This window comes from Mobula birostris, chromosome 2 (assembly GCF_030028105.1).
Source record: "Mobula birostris isolate sMobBir1 chromosome 2, sMobBir1.hap1, whole genome shotgun sequence".
NCBI classification, from domain to species: domain Eukaryota; kingdom Metazoa; phylum Chordata; class Chondrichthyes; order Myliobatiformes; family Myliobatidae; genus Mobula; species Mobula birostris.
In genome coordinates, this window is record NC_092371.1 from 210,155,176 (window position 1) to 210,174,313 (window position 19,138).

Sequence of the window (19,138 nt, forward strand, 5' to 3'; positions counted from 1 at the left end):
ATTGCTTTCTGACCTTGAGAGACGTGCCAAAGCTATGCTGAAACTTTGCAGGTGGTAAGACTACCTGATAATGCTTTCAAAGCAGCATTTGGAATCCTTGTCTTTGTAAATAAAATACCAAAAAATACAAGAGCAAGGTCATCATGAAGCTAAATTAAAATAATAACTGAATCTGGGATGGTGCACACATCCGAGCATCATTCACAAATCTTTAGGTTATGTCCTGCAGGTACATATCCACTTACAAGTTAAAAATGCTGAGGGTTTCAATGTCTATTCCCTTTTTAAACCAGTGAGATCCACATGTTCACTAAACTTCGGTGAAAAATATTTTTGTCAACTCCTTTCCACCACCACCATGCCCCCTAATTAATGACCTCTCTGCTACTATAAGAGATATTAAGTCCTTTCCTTCACACTGTTTGGACCTCATGATTTTATAAACCTCAATTCGATCCTCCCTTGTACAAAAAGACAGTCCCATGCAAGGATCTATCCACTCCAACTGCAGTCCTTCAGCACTCACAATGGCTTCATCAAGAATATAATGACCCATGAAAAGAGACAAAGGAGACTTTCCAGAATGGAATGAAGATCAGGAGGTTTCACTTATTGTCAAAAGACAGACCGGACAAAATGGGGTTGTACGGAGAAGATTAAGAGACAATCTGGTAGAGGTACACATTATCATGAGAGGTTTTGACACAGTAAAGAGGAGGAAATCATTTCTACTAACAGCACCGTTGATAATGAAAGGACACTAAAGTAAAATAATTGGCAAAGGAGCAGATCAGAGATGAGGGAACTTTGAAATAAATATATATATCTTAAAGAACTCCATATATTGGAAGTGAGAAATGATAGCAGGAAATGCAAGAAACGCTCAACAGGTCAGGCAGCTTTAATGAAGCAGGAAAACTTTAATATTTCAGATCAAAGATACCATGTCGGAACAGGTCTGACCAAAAGTCTTTAATCTATAAAGTTCATTGTGTTCCTTCGCATTGCCTAACCAGCTGAGTCTTTCCAGCATTTTCTCTTTAAATTTCTTTACAAAAAAAGCATAGCATGCATGTTAGATCATGTAACATCACCCAGAAAAACAAACAGAAATTGGATATACATGTGCAAACAAAAAACCTGTGCAGGTCATTGGGACGGCAGTAGAGTACTGATTCAATAGCTCTTCTCCAAAGCTAAGGCGTGACTTCTGTGTTGCGATTTCGTATAAAGAGGAGCGAGTAGAATTTAGAGCCAGAGTTTATTCATCTCAATATTACCACAGAGGGCATCATGAGGATAAACAGTGCTGATGGCAAGAGTTCAGATTCCTGAAAGACTAACATCATCACTGGGAGAGAGAGGCCAAATCATACAAACAGATGTGTGCTATTCAAGGGGGCAATGATTATTCTCACTGGGAGTATGACTAGAACAGTAATGAACATTTAAGCTAATACAGAAAGGAAAAGGAAAGAATAAACAAAATAAAGAACCCCAAATAAACCAAAAAGAGTAAAATAGTATTTGAAGTGAAAAATCAGCAATGATCTCGCTGAATGGGGTGCATGCATTTGGCCAAATAGCCTTCTGCTTCTATTTCTTATCATGTGCTTATCTCAGAACAGAAGACCTATGCATAACTCACTTTTAAATTAACCATTCTCATAGAAAATAAAGGATATTTCTATTTTATTTATTGAGATAAAGTTTGGAATTGGCCCTTTCAGGCCTTCAAGCCGTGCCACCAAGCAATCCCTTGACTTAATCCTAGCCTAATTTACAATTTACAATGACCGACTAAACTACTAACTGGTACGTCTTTAGACTGTGAGAAGAAACAGGAGCACCCAGAGGAAACCCACATGATCAGGGAGAATGTACAAATTCCTTACAGTCAGCGGCATGAATTGATCCTGGGTCACTGGTACTGTAAAGCGTTGTGCACTGCCATCCAAAACACATACTCCATGCATCTTTACTGCTTGACTTCATAATTAGCTCATGCATCTCCCAGCCTTCCAATGCTCCTTACTCCGCACTTAAAGCACAGTGACACAGCAAACAGTGCTGTTGCCTCTCAGCTCCTGTAACTTGGATTTGATCTTGACCTCTGGTGCTAACTATACAGAGTTTGCATGTTCCCACTACAATCACGTGGGGTTTCCCTAAGATGCTCCACTTTCCTCACACATCCCAAAGATGTGCAGGTTGGCAGGTAAATTGGCTGCCATAAATTAATCCAAGTGATTGTGAATGGTAAAATCTATGGAGACTTGTTATGTAAGAGAGAATAGAGTTCAGGAAAATGATTAGGGAAATGGAACTAATGAAATTACATGGTTCGACCTGAAAGCATGACTACACTTGACTATCTGTCAACACTGACGTGACATTCATTTGTCTATTAATCCTTTACATTCTTCACCAGTTATCTGAAAAAAAGTCAAGAAATTGACCCAGAATCCACCACTTGCACTGCAGCTCGTTCACCACTCTCTGAGTGAAGAGGTTCCACCTCATGCTCACCTTCAACATTTCATCTTTCAGCCTTAACAGATGACTCTACTAATAGTGTCACTCAACTTTAGCAGAAAAAGTCTGCTTGCATTTACCCTATCTATACCATTCAAAATTTTGTATAACTATCAAATCTCCCCTCAATCTTCTGTATTCTAGGGAATAAAGTCTTAACCTATTCGACCTTTTCTTCATGTCCTGGCAACATCCTTGTAGATATTCTGCACTCTTTCAATCTTATTTACATCTATCCTTTAGGTAGGTGACCAAAACTGGTACCACACTCCAAATTAGGCCTCACTAACCACTTATACAATTTGAACATAACATCTCAACTCCCTGTACTCAATACACAGCCTTCTCCCACAAAGCCGATGTCTTGAGTGTCAAGCAATTGCACCTTCTTGACCAACCTGCCATGGGGACCTTGTCAAAGGCCTTGCTAAAGTCCATGTAGACAACATCCCTTGTCTTGCCTTCATCAACTTTCCTGGTAACATCTTCGAAAAACTCCACAAGATCGGTTAGACATGATTTGCCACACACAAAGCCATGTTGACTATCTCTAATCAGTCCACGCCCATCTAAATGTTTATACATCTGGTCCCTTGGAATACCTTCCAATAACTTTCCCACTACCGATAGGCCCTACACATTGGCCTATAATTTCCTGGCTTATTCTTAGAGACTTCCTTAAACAATGGAACAACATTGGCTATCCTCCAATCCTCCAGCACCTCACCTGTGGCCAAAGATGTTTTAAATACCTCTGCTGGGGCTCCTGGAATTTCAGTACCAGCTTCCCACAGGGTCCAAGGGAACACCTTCTGAAGGATCTGATTAGGGAGCTGTACAAGCATCCCCCTGAACAAAGAACCAACTAAGGTGCACTCACATGACAGGTTGCAAGGGATGAGAGAAAGGATAAAGGCAATCAGGTGAACGAGAAGAAATGTTAAGGAATTAGATGGGGTGAAGGAGAAAGAAAAAGAAATGCAGGGAAGGAGTGAGTAGTTAGATTTGGTCAAGTGGCTGAATGAAGGATAAAAGCAGAGATGAATTGCTTAGGGTAAATGGCCAGTTTCTATGCTGGGACTTCGTTGAAATGGTATGCATTGATTGTGAATCAGCTACAAACTGCCCAGAGATTTTTAGGAGTCCAAAATAAAATTAATAAATTTGAATAAAATTCATTTTACAAGGTAAGAATTTGGAAAAGGTAGAAGTGTACAACAGCCTTGTCATAATGAACAATGAAATCAGGTTATATCCACAACAAAACAAAGGAACGTAAATAGAAATTCGTCAAATTCAGTGCCTCAGACACTGCCTATACACCTGTAAACAAATCAAATGGCTCCCAAGTCAATAAATTTAAATATGGAAAAGCAGATACAAGCAACAGACAACAACTGCACATCTGTAACTGAGCATACAAAGACAAATTACTCCCACAACAAGACCTTTAAACTCCCAGGTTTGTGAAATCTTTGTCAGACATTCATTCCAGCTGAAACTACTGCCCCTTTGACTCTGAAACACTACTTCCATCCCCTCTTCCCCTCTGCTCTTCCTAGCCAACTGTATACAAATGATTCAGAATATGGAATTTTCTTGCTCTTTGCCTTTAAAAGAAAAATCTAAGTTCTGAACCACCACTCCAAATAGCTCAATATTTACCTCCCCATGATACACTGCTGTTGATCTTAAACTGAGAGTATTTTTGGTGTGTGGATACATAGTGAACCCTTGATCTATGTTTCAGACTTGCTCTACTTCAATTCCCCAATTTACTAACAGAGCACCAGGTTTATACACTGACAGATTAAGAGCTGTTGTTCCTCACAGAGGGTTAGATGGCTCTTTGAGGTGGGATATCGGTGGAATGTTTGTGGCTATGCAATGATTTCTCTTGTGTATCTCAGACAACTATCTCTGCTCCATTTATGAAGAGGAACGTTTCAAACCATCTTCTGATGAAGGGTCTTGGCCCGAAATGTTGACTCTTTATTCCTTTCCACAGATGCTGCCTGACTTGCTGAGTTCCTCCAGCACTGTGTGTGCACATGCGTGTGCATCTGTGAGTGTGCGTATGTGAGTGTGCGTGTCTAGTTCACTCCATTCTTTGTTTTAATCTTCACCTGCCTCCACTCTGCAAATTAATCCCTATGCCATTGTCTCTGCATTTAAAAACCTACAGAAAACTTATCTTTTTGACTAAGTCAAAAAGATCCTTCTATAGCAATTTACAGCTCATACCTTTACAACCTAGGAGTATTTTTCTGAGATAATTTCAGTCACTGTAGACTTGATATGGTGCTTTAGAAGTACATATTCAGAAGATTTACCAAAAGCAAAAAGAAACAAACTCTGTTTACATCAATTCTACAGACAGAAAATAAATCCAAAGCCCCAAATTGATTAGAGTATCTGTAGTCACAGGAGATCTTTGACCTATGTTGTTGAGAAGGAATTCCCCTTCTAGGATTTGGTTACCATTGATACACTGTTAAAACAAAATATTTTAAACTATCAGGCACACTTCATGGACAGTAGGCCTGATGAGAGTATAGAGATAAGAACAAGCAACCAAGAGCAGATTAACCACCCTACCAGACTTCCCATTATAAAGCTGCCTCATAAATACATCATCGCTCATGTACTCACAATTAAAAAACATAGTTTTTAAACTACAATTCATCAATTTTAACGGTGCATTTACTGAGCACATCTCTCTCCCCAAAAGAGGTCAAACAAGTGGAACACATACTGGAGCAATTACAGAAATCTCCAAAGTATTTACATATTCATTGGTTTTCTTTCTCAAAACAAAGGAAACATTGACTTGGCTTTGAGAGCATGCTGAACAGGAGAAGATATAAAAGCACAAAGTTACCCAATGGAAGATCTTTATTGTGCATCCATTTCTATTTTGACCTTTTATATAGGGATCCCCATACTTACTCCTACTGGCTGGCAAAACAACTGAGACATCTGTTAACCACTGGAGCCTTGACCCATGAGAAGTTTTGGTTACTTCTTTGTATTTGTCACTACATTTACAGAAATAGTTGACTAATGAATATTATTTTAAAGTCCTTTCAAATTATTACTTCAATCTCACAATCTTTACTTCAGTCTTGAGTGTGAACAAGAATCGTGCAATATTTGCTTTACTCAAACAATCCTCAAAAACATAAACATATAAAAATGTTTTTAGATAATATTTCTTGGCATCTCACCCTTCTCAATGTGGGCAATATGAAATTCAAAACAGCGACTGGGTTTGCTTGATTTTCCAGCTCTGCAAATTGTCAATCTTTAAAATAAAGAAAGAAGAATTACATAGTATATTTTAATGGAAACTTGATGTCACAGGCCTTTTCTGCCAATTTTATGCTTATCAGTTGACAATTATCCAAGCTAACAGTACATTGAGCAAATTATTTGTCTTTACGAAAAAACAGCGGGTACCAAATCAACTTACATTTAATACGATAAAGTCCATCACCGTCAACATACCAACACAAATTAAGTACAACTTTATCCGTACAGGAAAACTATTTAACATGCAGGTTTTCTACTTACCCAGCTTCAGAAAATAACCTTGAACTCTCAAATAAAATCTCAACAATAAGGTGGCTAGCTGTAATACATGAAAAACTAAGCAATGCCAGTATAAGGAAATCTCTTTTCAAAAAAAATTAGACTTAATTGTTACAGGCTGGGACCACGATTAAATAAAGAAAAACTCATTTTCCCAGAGCCCTGATGAAAAGCATGAACAATGCAAGTCCATACACAAGACAAAAGCTTTGAGTATTTGGTTACAGAACTTGTACAAATAGATATTTGGGTAGAGTACCAGTTATACAGAATTACTTAAAAATCAATGTATTTCCAATGATAAAATAGTAAAGTATTGCAGATGCTGGAAATCAGAAACAAAATTTTAAAATGCCAAAAGCACCATGGTTTTGTTAATTTCATTAGAGATACAGCGTGGAGTAGCACCTTCTGGTAGTTCAAACTACACTGCCCAGAAACCGCTGATTTAACCCTCACCTAATCAGTACAATTTAGAATGACCAATTAACCTATCCGGTATGTACAGTGCCTATAAAAAGTATTCACCTTCTTTGGAAGTTTTCATGTCTTATTGTTTTACAGCATTGATTAAAGTGATTTAATTTGGCTTGTTTGACACTGATCAGCAGAAAAAGACTCCTTCATGTCAAAGTGAAAACAGATTTCTACAAAGTGATCTAAATTAATTACAATTTTAAAACACAAAATTATTGTATAAGTATTTCCCCCCCCCCTTTAATATGACACACCAAATCATCACTGGTGCAGCCAATTGGTTTTAGAAGCCACATAATTAATTAAATGGAAATCACTGCATGCAGTCAAGTGTTTCAATTGACTGCAGTAAAAATACAACTTTATCTGGAAGGTCCAACTGCTCGTGAGTCAGTATCCGGCAAAAACTACACCATGAAGACAAAAGAACGCTCCAAGCAACTCCCCAAAAAAAGCTATTGAAAAACACGAGTCAGGAGATGGATACAAGAAAATTTCTAATTCACTGGATATCCCTTGGAGTACAGTTAAGTCAATCATCAAGAAATGGAAAGAATATGGCACAGCTGTAAATCTGTCTAGAGCAGGCTGTCCTCAAAAACTGAGTGACTGCACAAGAAGTGGACTAGAGAGGGAAGCCACCAAGAGACTTATGACAACTCTGGAAGAGTTAGAGGCTTCAGTGCTTGCCACAGGAAAGACTGCACATGCAACTGTTGCCCGGATGCTTCACCAGTCACAGCTTTATGGTAGAGTGGCAAAGAGAAAGCCACTGTTGAAAAAACTCACACAGAATCTCAGCTAGAGTATGCTGGAAGCTTAAGCTTAAGTCAGCTGGAAGAAAATTCTATAGTCCGATGAAACCAAAATGAAGTTCTTTGGCCATCAGACTAAGCGCTATGTTTGGTGTAAGCCAAGCACCGCACATCACCAAAAACCACACCATCCTTAATGTGAAGCACAGTGGTGGCTGCATCATGCTGTAGGGATGCTTCACTGCAGCAGACCCTGGAAGGCTTGTGAATGTAGAGGGTAAAATGAATGCAGCAAAATACAGGGAAATCCTGGAGGAAAACCTGATTAGTCTGTAAGAGAACTATGACTTGGGAGAACATTTCTTTTCCAGCAAGACAATGACCCCAAGCATAAAGCCAAAGCTACACAGGAATGGCTTTAAAACAACAAAGTTAATGTCCTGAAGTGGCCAAGTCAGAGTCCAGACCTCAATCCAATTGAAAATTTGTGGCTGGATTTGAAAAGGGCTGCTCACTCACGATCCCCATGCAACCTGACAGAGCATTAACCGTTTAGCAAACAAGAATAGGGAAAAATTGCAGTGTCCTGATGTGCAAAGCTGATAGAGACCTATTCACACAGACTCAAGGCTGTAATTGCTGCCAAAGGTGCATCTGCTAAAATACTGACTTAAAGAGGGTGAAGACTTATGCAATCAGTTATTTTGTGTTTTATATTTCCAAATAATTTAGATCACTTTGTAGAGATCTGATTTTACTTTAACATGAGTCTTTTTCTGTTGATTGTGTCAAAAAAAGCCAAATTAAATCCACCGTGATTCAATGCTGTAAAGCAATAAGACATGAAAATTTCCAAGGGGGCTGAATACTTTTTGTAGGCACTGTATTTGGACTGTTGGGAGGAAACCAGAGGATCTGGGGGAAAACAAACACATGTATTCCACGGGGAGTATAGAAGACCGTAATACAGAAATAGAATTAGGCCATCAAGTCTGCTCCGCCATTTCATCTTGGCTGATCCATTCCCCCTCAGCCCCAATCTCCTGGCTTCTCCCTGTGCCCCTTCATGCCCTGACGAATCAAGAATCTCTGAAGAATCTGCCCAATGGACTTGCTAAGACCAGGAGACATATAGACTCCTTACGGAGGAAGCTGGGATTGAACTCGAATTCGAATGCCCCAAGCTGTAATAGCATTGCGCTAACCACTACGCCACCGTGTGGCCCTTTGTATGCATCCTTGATTATGCCAAAAAAATATCAGGACTAAGAAGAGAGACAAGTTTTTTTCTGGAAACAAAACAGACAACCTGGGAAATACTACGAAATCATTTTTGTTTCAGTCCAAGGCACAGACTGAAGAATTCAGTTAAATTGATAACTGTCAATTGTATACCAATATGATGTTTTGGGCTGAGACCCTTCGTCAGAGCTCAGTTTACAAGTTACTGTTCACCGGTGCAGTTGGAGGAGGGTTTAACCCAAGTTGACAAAGGAATGGGGCTCAGAGTAGATATTCAGACGGGGAGGTACAGTCACCGAGTGGAGAAAAGGTTAAATCCAGTTGGTAGTGTAGGGATAAGTATCGTTGGAAGAAAACAAAGGCTAATTGCATCATTTTAGTACAAGGAATTCAACTTGTAAAATAGACAAACTCAAAGCACTGACCACAATCTGCGTCGATTCGAAATAACATCTTCAGCTCCTTGACAACTAACACTGATGCTCCACAGGGATATGTGCTTAGCCCACTGCTCTACACCCATGACTGTGTGGCTACGCACAGCTCAAACAGCATTTATAAATTTACAGCCATTGTTGGCAGAATTACAGATGGTGACAAAAGAGTATACAGGAGCCAGATATACCAGCCAATTGATGTCACACTGAACGGCAGCAAGACCAAAGAGCTAATTGTGGACTTCAGGAGGGGAAGACAAAGGAAAACAAACCAATCCTCATAGAGGAATCAGAAGTGGAGAGAGTGAGCAATTTCAAGTTTCTGAGTGTTGATATCTCTGAGGACTTAACCTGGATGCAGCTATAAAGAAGGCAAGACAAAGGCTATATTTCAATAAGAGTTTGAGGAGATTTGGTTAGTCAACTAAAACACTCAAAAACTTCTACAAATGTACCGTAGAGGGAATTCTAACTGGCTGCGTCACCGTCTGGCATGGGGGGTGGGGGGGGGGGGGGCTACTACACAAGTTCAAAATAAGTTACAGAAACTTGTAAAGTTGGTCAGTTCTATCATGGGTACCAGCCTCCACAGTATGCAAGACATCTTCAAGGACTGGTGTCTTAGGAAGGTAGAGTCCATCATTAAGGATCCCCACCACCCAGGACATACCCTCTTCGCTGCTACCATTGGGAAGGAGGTACTAAAGCCTAACGGCACAGAATCAGCGATTCAGGAACAGCTTCTTCCCATCTGCCATCTGATTTCTGAACAGACATTGAACCCATAAAAATATCTCGCCACTTTTTTATTTCTTTTCTTTCCTTTCTGTGCTACTGTCACTATTTAATTGACATATATACAATAAAGTTATCTCAGATTTTTTTCTCTATATTTATCATGTACTTCATTGTACTGCTGCCACAAAATTAACAAATTTCACAACATATACCAATGATATTAAGACCATAAAATATAGGAGCAGAATTAGGCCATTTGGCCCAACTTATCTGTTCTGCCATTTCATCATGACTAATCCAATTTTCCTCTCAAACCCAATCCCCTGCATTCACCCCATATCCCTTCATGCCCTGAACAATCAAGAATCTATCAACCTCCACCTTAAATATACATAAAGACCTGGCCCCCACAGCTGCCTGTGGAAAAGAACTGCATACATTCGCCACTCTCTGGCTAAAGAATTCCTCATCTCAGTTCTAAAAGGACACCCCTCTATTCGGAGGCTGTATTCTCTTGTCTTAGTCTCTCCTACCAAAGGAAACATCCCCTCCACATTCACTCTATCAAGACCCTTCACCATTCAATACATTTCAATGAGGTCACCCCTCATTCTTCTGAATTCCAGTGAATACAGGCCCAGAGCCATCAAATGCTATTCATATGAGAGGCCATTCAATCCTGGAATCATTTTCGTGAACCTCCTTTGAACCCTCTCCAGCTTCAGCACATCCTTTCTGAGATAAGGAGCTCAAAGCTGCTCACAATACTCCAAGTGAGACCCCACCAATGCTTTATATAGTCTCAACATTACATCCTTGCTTTTATATTCTAGTTCTCTTGAAATGAAAGCTAACATTGCATTCGCCTTCCTCACCACAGACTCAACGTGCAAATTAACCTTTAGGGAATCCTACACACTGACTCCCAAGTCCCCTTGCACCTCAGGTTTTTGAATTTTCTCTCCATTCAGAAAATAGTCAACCCTTTCATTTCTTCTACCAAAGTATATAACCATATACTTCCCGACACTGTATTCAATCTGCCATTTCTTTGCCCATTCTCCTAATTTGTCCAAGTCCTTCTGTAGCCACTCTACTTCCTCAAAACTACCCGCCCCTCCACCTACCTTCATATCGTCTGCAAACTTTGCAACAAAGCCATCAATTCCAACATCCAAATCATTGAGATATAACGTAAAAAGAATCGGTCTCAACACAGACCCTGTGGAACACCACTAGTTACCGGCACCCAGTCAGAAAAGACTCCCTCTATTCCCACTCTTTGCCTCTTACCAATCAGCCACTGCATTACCATGCTAGAATCTTTACTGTAATACCGTGGGCTCATAGCTTGTTAAGCAGTCTCATGTGTGGCACCTTGTCAAAGGCCTTCCAAAAATCCAAGTACACAACATCAACTGATTCTTCTTGTCCATTCTGCTTGTTATTTTTTCAAAGAATTCCAGCAAATTTGTCAGGCAAGATATCCCTTGAGGCAACCATGTTGACTGCGGCCTACTTTATCTTGTGCCTCCAAGAACCCTGAGACCTCATCATTAATAATCGGCTCCAATAACTTCCATCCACTGAGGACTGACTAACTGGCCTAGTTTTCTTTCTTCTGCCTCGCTCCCTTCTTCAAGAGTAGAGTGACATTTGCAATTTTCCAGTCTTCCAGAACCATTCCAGAAACAAGTGATTCCTGAAAGATTCTTCCAGGAATGAAAGGGTTACCATATGAGGAACATCTGGCAGCTCTTGGGCTATATTCTCTGGAGTTCAGGAGAATGAGAGGGGATCTCATAGAAACATTCTGAATGTTAAAAGGCCTGAACAGATTAGATATGGCAAAGTTATTTCCCATGGTAGGGGAGACTAGGATAAGAGGGCATGACTTCAGGATTGAAGGACGTCCATTTAGAACAGAGATGCGGAGAAACTACTTAAGTCAGAGGGTGGTAAATCTATGAAATTTGTTGCCACGAGCAGCTATGAAGGCCAAGTCATTGGGTGTATTTAAGGCAGAGATAGATAGGTTCTTGATTAGCCAGGGCATCAAAGGGTATGGGGAGAAGGCAGGGGAGTAGGGATAACTGGAAGAATTGGATCAGTCCATGATTACATGGCAGAGAAGACTTGATGGGCCGAATGGCCTACTTCTGCTCCTATATCTTATGGGTTACTAATGCCTCCACGATCTCTTCAGCCTCCTCTTTCAGAACTCTGTCCAGCATCTGGACCAGGTGACCTATCTACCTCCAGACCTTTCAATTTCCCAAGAAGCTTCCCTGTAGTTATGGTAACCTCATACACTTCATGCCCACTGACACTTGGAACTTCCACTATCCGCCAGTGTCTCCCACTGTGAAGACTGATGCAAAATACTTATTCACTTCATCTGCCATTTCATTGTCCCCCATTACTACCACTCCAGCATTATTTTCCAGCAGTCCGATATCCTCTCTCGTCTCTTTTACATTTTATGTATCAGAAGAAACTTTTGGTATCCTCTTTAATATTATTGGCTAGCTTACTTTTGTATGTTGAAATGGTTGTTGGGATGCATCTATGTGGTAGTGTAGTGGGTAGTGCTTGGCGCTCTCACATTGAGCTTCCACCGTTGGCTAACAGTCTTGCAAAAAGGAGAGGTGAATGTGTAGGTATCTTCCTGCCAGTACAGAGCCTCTCCTACAGCAAGCTTCACGTAGTGCCTCCTTGCTGGCGACACACGGAAACTGAACTCCTTTCAGACTCAGGGTGAACGAGAGGACAGGGAGGAGGTTTGGCCCTGTACACATAGCACTCATGCTTACCGCCTACCAGATCCCCAACTATGAGTAGATAGCCCCACTGCTTTGTGGGCAATCTCGGGAGGGACAATGGCTGCAGGAGTAAACCCAGACAGCAAATCTGGAGTTCAGCCCTTAAGGCAGCTGGACGTCAGTGAACATCCTTCTGGCAGCTCCTGCAGCCAAACTAGTGCCAAATGCATTGCTTCACAAGCTTTTCTTTGGACTACACCAGTGAGGCCAAGAGGGGGATCTTGACAACTGGGCATCTCAGGAATTCCATATCTTCCACCTAGACTTGTGATGATGATCATCACCCATTGTCCCTCTAGGCAGATGGATACCAACCACCATCTTTACCGCCTCCACCGTATTCCATCTTTACCTTTTGAATTACTTTTTTTAGTTGCCTTCTGTTGGTTTTTAAAAGCTTCCCAATCCTCTAACTTCCCAACTATATGCCCTCTCTTTGGCTTTTATATTGGCTTTGACTTCTCTTGTTAGCAATGGTAGTGTCATCTTTTCTTAAGTGCATTAATAACTTCAGTACGTCCCTAATGTGAGGCTGGTCCAAAAGGTTAGGGCAAGTTCGTAAATTGGATCCAAAATTGATTTGTTCTAAGAGACTGTGTATGATAGAAAGCTGCTCATTGAAGGATGCATTTGTACATCACCAGTCACAACCTGTGGGCATCTATAAGTGTCCTGAGCCTGCTTTTGGAGTTCTGCCACTTAGGTTGGACATACAAAGGTCAAATTGCCCACAGCAGAATTTCACAAATAGATAGTTTTTAATACACTTGAAGGACAAATTAGCTCACCACTTCTCTTCAAAGCAATGTTCTGTTAACTTTTATTTCCACCCAAAGGGACAGGAGATCCTAATTGATATCTCACTGAATATACAGTTTCAGTACAGGCCATGGAAAGTCAGTCCAGATGATTTGGTCAAAATCCTGCAATAGGAATTGAATCTACAACCTTCTGACTCAAGGTACGATTGCTAAGATCCCAGTTCTAATGAAGGTCTCTGCCCAAAACATCAACCGTTTGTTCCTCTCCATAAATGCTGGCTGACTTGCTGAGTTTCCTCGGCATTTTGCGTGTAAACATTTGAGGTGTGGCTTACACTAAGAGAGATTCAGTGGCTCCGGGTACATTAAAGTTGCAACCCCTTGAGTACTAGAATGCCTTGACCAATAGCTGGCAATGCAACATTTGCATGTGGAGTAGACAGGATACTCTCCAGGGATTAAGAAAATAAAGTGAAAACAGCACATCCATTTCACACCTTCTGTTATCTGCACAAGTACACTAACTTTTCTCAACCAGGATCTGTTGAGTGGAGCATGACACCAACAAGTGGCAATGCAAGATCCTTATGACAGGAAAACACATAAAAAAATTTTAAATCAATTAAATTATTTTTTAAAATATTAACAAGATCAAATCCTGTGTATCAAACTGGTGAAGAACAACTGAAAGGAGCCGCTGAACCATGCATGTATACATCGACACTACAAAAAAATCTAATCAACCCCCTCCTTGTCACATTGGTTTTCCTCAAATTTTTTTTCTCTCTTTCGTGCAGCAAAGCACGCTAAACACATTTGCCTTTCTGGAGTTGACCTGTGTCATTTGCTCAATGCAGCTCTGGTACACCCTCAACCCATGAACTTTGCTGTTTTAAATAATCCTGCTTCAAATAATTCAGTTCTTGGCCCAAATAAAAACATGGTTTAGAAATGAAAATAGAGTAAAGTTATTTTGCCTTTTCTGTTGTCAGTGAAGCTGTCAAAGCTTTAAAATTAATTAAATTGAAATGGGAAAGTTGGCAGCATCCATGGAGAATCGAATGATTTAATTATCATATCCTTAACATTGTCAAATGAACAAGTCTGTGTTATTTAAGACTGGCCCAAATTACTGAATGGCACAATAGATTATTATGAAAAGGTTGCCTTCAGTCACAGGAAGTAGTGATTTAACATTTACCACATTAGGGCAAATGTCCAGCTAATGTGTTTTAAATCCAACATTATTTATCAGCACAGACATAGAATCATGGAAAACTTGCAACACTATGATTAATGCACTGCTCAGAGACAATATAAATTGGTGAGATCTAAATAAAAATATTGCAATGACAAGTGAGGTCAATAATTTGAGTCATTAAGTCAACAAGATAAAGTAATTGCTTCTTTGTGTTTGCATCCTTTTTAAGGGTTAAGGGTTCATGGTCAAGCTTAATATTTGTACAGCTGAAATAAGTAATTCTGGCTGGAACCTGTTGAAAGCTCAGCATTCTTAGAGCATTTCAATTCTTCCCAAGTAGGTTGTTCAGCATTTCCTGCATGCTAAAGGAATCAATTGCTTTTTTTTGTTAACTGCTACATGCAGATTTCATCTAACTTCAATGAAAGCGAAAATTTTGACTTCGGTGTGTGGCAGGTTAAAACAGTGGCAACAAACGGAGAAACTAAAGCAAGGAGAGACATGTTTGCAATTGGCTGTAGTTTTCCTTATCACCAGTTCCACAGCCTTACTTTGAAACCCTGTTTCAGTCAACACATGAAAGATAGCTGCTTGGGCAGTGTAGCAGTCAGCAATAAGCACCTGTGGAAGATGTTCCTCAGCATGAAAAGGAATTACAAATACCTGGAAAAAATGAAAGACTACATCTTCCCCCAGATTTTCAAGAGCCATTCATAAAATGCTTCCAAAAATGAATTCAAATTGATCAAAGCAGGAACAACACCATTCTACACAACTCGCCTATAACTTAAAAGTTTAAACTTAATGGCCTGGAACATTTTTAACTCTTTAGAAAATCCCTATTAACTGAAGCAGATTCTACCCCAACATCCCCATGCTAACAAACCTGTCTCCTACTTTAACTCCACAACTCAATTCACTTCAATCAACTTTCAAATCATGATTTCTGCTGTACAGAAAATTTACTGAGATATTAAATGCTTAAAAGAATCTTAAATTTTTATAGCAACTCCCAAGAAACTGGATGTCAAAATACAATTGCCACAAAATTAGGACTTGGTGGATTGTGAATGTTTATTTTGAAAGCTCCTTTAACACCCAGATTTAATGACAGGATACATCACAATTTCACGGACAGTGACGGCTGGATGACATTGACTGACAGCATCAAAAAATGTAAACAAACCCATATAATGACCATGTTGGCTGCTTTTAACACCATTCACTTTATTAAGTGACACAGTTTATTTTGAGAAGGGATGGTGCAGAGGATGCATGCATCGATAAGCAATTTCTAATTGACATTCAAAGTGTTCAGGTACTGGCCTGATGGTCTAGTGTGCTACCTTTACAGTATGGAGTATATCATACAGTGAAAGAGACAGAGAACTTCAATTTAAAGTTTACTTGGGGGATAAGTTTGCACCTCTGGGAGAAATGAAGGAGCCTAAATAAAGTGCAATTACACTTGAAATTACTTGCAAACTCTCACCTGAAGGCTCCAAAGAACACCCTCTCTAAATATCAACCAGCTGATTGGCATTAAACAATTCACTGTTGAATACTTTGATCATTGTTTATAGGTGTAGCACTCAGGAAGTGGACTTGTGCAACTCATCAGGAACACTTTATCTAGCTTTCAACACTCTGCCAACATTCTTGCTGGAAATTCTCTGTGGTACCAATTGCCGTGGTACTCCTATCTTACATTAGTAATTATATTCAGAATGATTGACAGCCAATCCCTTCTTAATTGTTCGAGAGTTGAATGAAAGCCATTGTGTAAAATCCCGTGTGTGTGTGTGTGTGTGTGTGTGTGTGTGTGTGTGTGTGTGTGTGTGTGTGTGTGTGTGTTGGTATGCAATGATGTTATAAAGTTCACTTATATAATGGTTATTTTCTGAATATGGCATCAATCAAGAATGGGAGGTTAGATATAAAAACCCTCAGGCATTGTCCCTGCCAATTAATAAACACTGACATGCTGCAACAATGCTTGAACTGTAGTTCTGAGCAGAACACATTTAGTAGCATGTGGAAAGGGAAGGCTCACAGCTGGAATGAGCAAGTTAATCATTCATGGAACAGTCTTGGAACTGCACACACAATAAGAAATTATGAAACTAGCAGCTTTTCCACTTCAGTAGATCTTGCTTCAGGAGGTATCGAATGCATAACCTTCAACCACACAGAATCCATAAGCTCCTGGAAAATGCCAAGTGTACACTGTTGATCAAAATGTAATGAGGAAATTTGCTGCCATATGCTGATTATCATTGTCTTGTGCATTCTGGATGGTGACACAGGAGACTGTTAGGACCAAATTTCCCACCCAGATGATTAACACATACGACCCTGAGTCAAGGGGGAAACAGTGTGGGCAGAAGAATGGACAACAGTCAAATCACAAAGGATCAAATTCTGGACAAAAGTTATTTTGGCACTCAAATCCTCCAGCCTTTAATCATGCCAAGATGGAGAAATGAACTGTAAAACCCATGTCCCAAAAGAGAACTTAGAGGGAGCTCAAGGTCAAATGGCTGGTTTGAATCAAAGCATTATCAAGACTTGAAGTGTGGTTGCTAAGCTATAGAATTCAACTTTTACATTTCAACTGGGGAAATGACAAACCATACCAGCTCTCATTCACTTACAAGCAGACGGTTTGGAAATTGTATTAATGGCAAAATTGCAGCAGGAAAAACCAGGACACGAGTAGAAATTAAATACCCTTCAGCTATTTTTGCTGAGTTGCAGGAACTGCCAGGCATCTGACAGACCCCCTTTCTTTGTTAATCAGTATATCTGGCTCTCAAGTTGTAAACTGCCACTCAATGATTCACAGTTCACAATAATGGACACCAGGTCATACAAGACAAAGCCAAAAACTGAAACACAAGGAGGATAGGTATGTATACGGTCTTCCACAGTGGGCTTAAGAAACCAGTCCACATACAACATCAGTAGCCTATGATCTAAAGGCTAAAATAAAAGCAATATATTGACTGGAGACCACAATTTAATTTTTATTTGTGATATAATATGTATTTCTTGCAATATAACCAACAGCCTGGTTGCTTAAAAGCCTAGCTAATAGCCGTGTCACCAGATTTATCTCCAGGTACTGTAAGATCAATAACCTCACCCATAATGTGGTCATCAATTTTACAAATGCCATGATAATACAGACAGGATATACATTTGCAAACTGTGATATGAACCTTCCTGAGTGTTCACCCTGTCCCACACATGCGGCAGCCATATGCAGCCAAGGATCCTTTTCAAACACTTCTCCAATTTCCCAAATGTACTAGAGAAAACACTTCCTTGATATGCATTGCTCGATATTTTCTTTGATGAGCAGCTAAATCAAAGGATTTATCCTTAATTTCATCATATCCGAAATAATCTTGGAGGATTAGCAACCAGGGAGGGTTTCGGTCATCCATACCTGCTGCAGCTCTGTTCTTCCAGTACAAGCTTCTACTTCCTCATTCACCACCATCCCCCTCCTTTCATCAGCCAATATGCGCTCCTTGAGAGAGGGGCATTCCACTGGTGAAACAAAGCTCAGCTGAAGCACAACATAATACCTAGCTTGTCATAGAACTTCTAAAAACCACATGAAAGAAAATGTTGTCTCACTTGGTTTTAGATGACTGTGGGGTCTCAAACATCCCATCTAAATGGATATTAATAATATTGTTATCTTGAAAATGAATGCTAAAACTGTTAATAAAATGCCAATGAGATATACAAGTTAAAGAAAAATTCATAAGTCCACAATTATGAGTAACTATTCAACAAAATAAATGCAGCAGCAAGTTTTAATCATCCTTGGGTTGAAAACCTATAGTTTTGAGATACAGCCTTCTTCAAAACTGCAGGTTGCCAATCAACACTGTACGGTATTCCACACGTCAGTACAAGTACTCTGAAATCAATCCTGAACTTTAAACCAGTCATTTATTTGACCCCTTTGTCAGAGCCATGTATCTATTTATTGACTGTCTGTGTTGTATTTGTGTTGAGTATCCTCACTCTGGGTTAAGGTAATTTCTCACATGGAGAGAAATAAATATGGTCACTTATTCACCTGCATAGCGGCATAGAGAGGGGGTGAGTAAGGAGCACATATTTTTTGTCTTTGAATATGATCCAATTACGCTTATCTCCCCCATTTTTGTTTTACTTGAATTATGGAGAGTCGAATGATTTATTGTTGGTTTGTAATAGAAGATTAAAGGTACATTTTTGACTTGAAAGTGCATCATACAGTGCACTACTCCCTCACTTAGTCTCTCAGCAACTTTTAGTTTGTTTTCAACCAGTTGCTACACTCTGGGTCGATGCCTAATTCCATGATAATTGTTTCTTCCTTCCTCTCTTGACCCATATTCACAATCAATAATCGTAAACCATTTATTTCCAGCTTCTTGCAATGCCTATAAATTAAATTCCACATACCTTGATCACTTTTCTTCTGTCCAACGTCTCATCTTCATGACTCCTCTGACAAGACACTGCTACCAAAATGACTTTGCGTAGCAAATCTTACGACTTACCTCCCGTCTCCCAG

General features: G+C 39.8%; 1 protein-coding gene across 5 annotated transcripts in view; it reads right to left on the bottom strand.

Moving 5' to 3' along the window:
* The window catches only part of LOC140194035 (putative Polycomb group protein ASXL2), a 196,661-nt gene that overhangs the window by 155,859 nt on the left and 21,664 nt on the right, over nucleotides 1–19,138 (bottom strand). Inside the window, exon 2 of one of the 5 annotated variants that reach the window (XM_072251393.1) lies at nucleotides 5,763–5,839. The exons of the other annotated variants lie outside the window; for them this stretch is intronic. The gene's annotated coding sequence lies outside the window, so the exon portion shown is untranslated. The remainder of the gene's footprint in view (nucleotides 1–5,762; nucleotides 5,840–19,138) is intronic. 5 annotated transcript variants of the gene reach the window in all.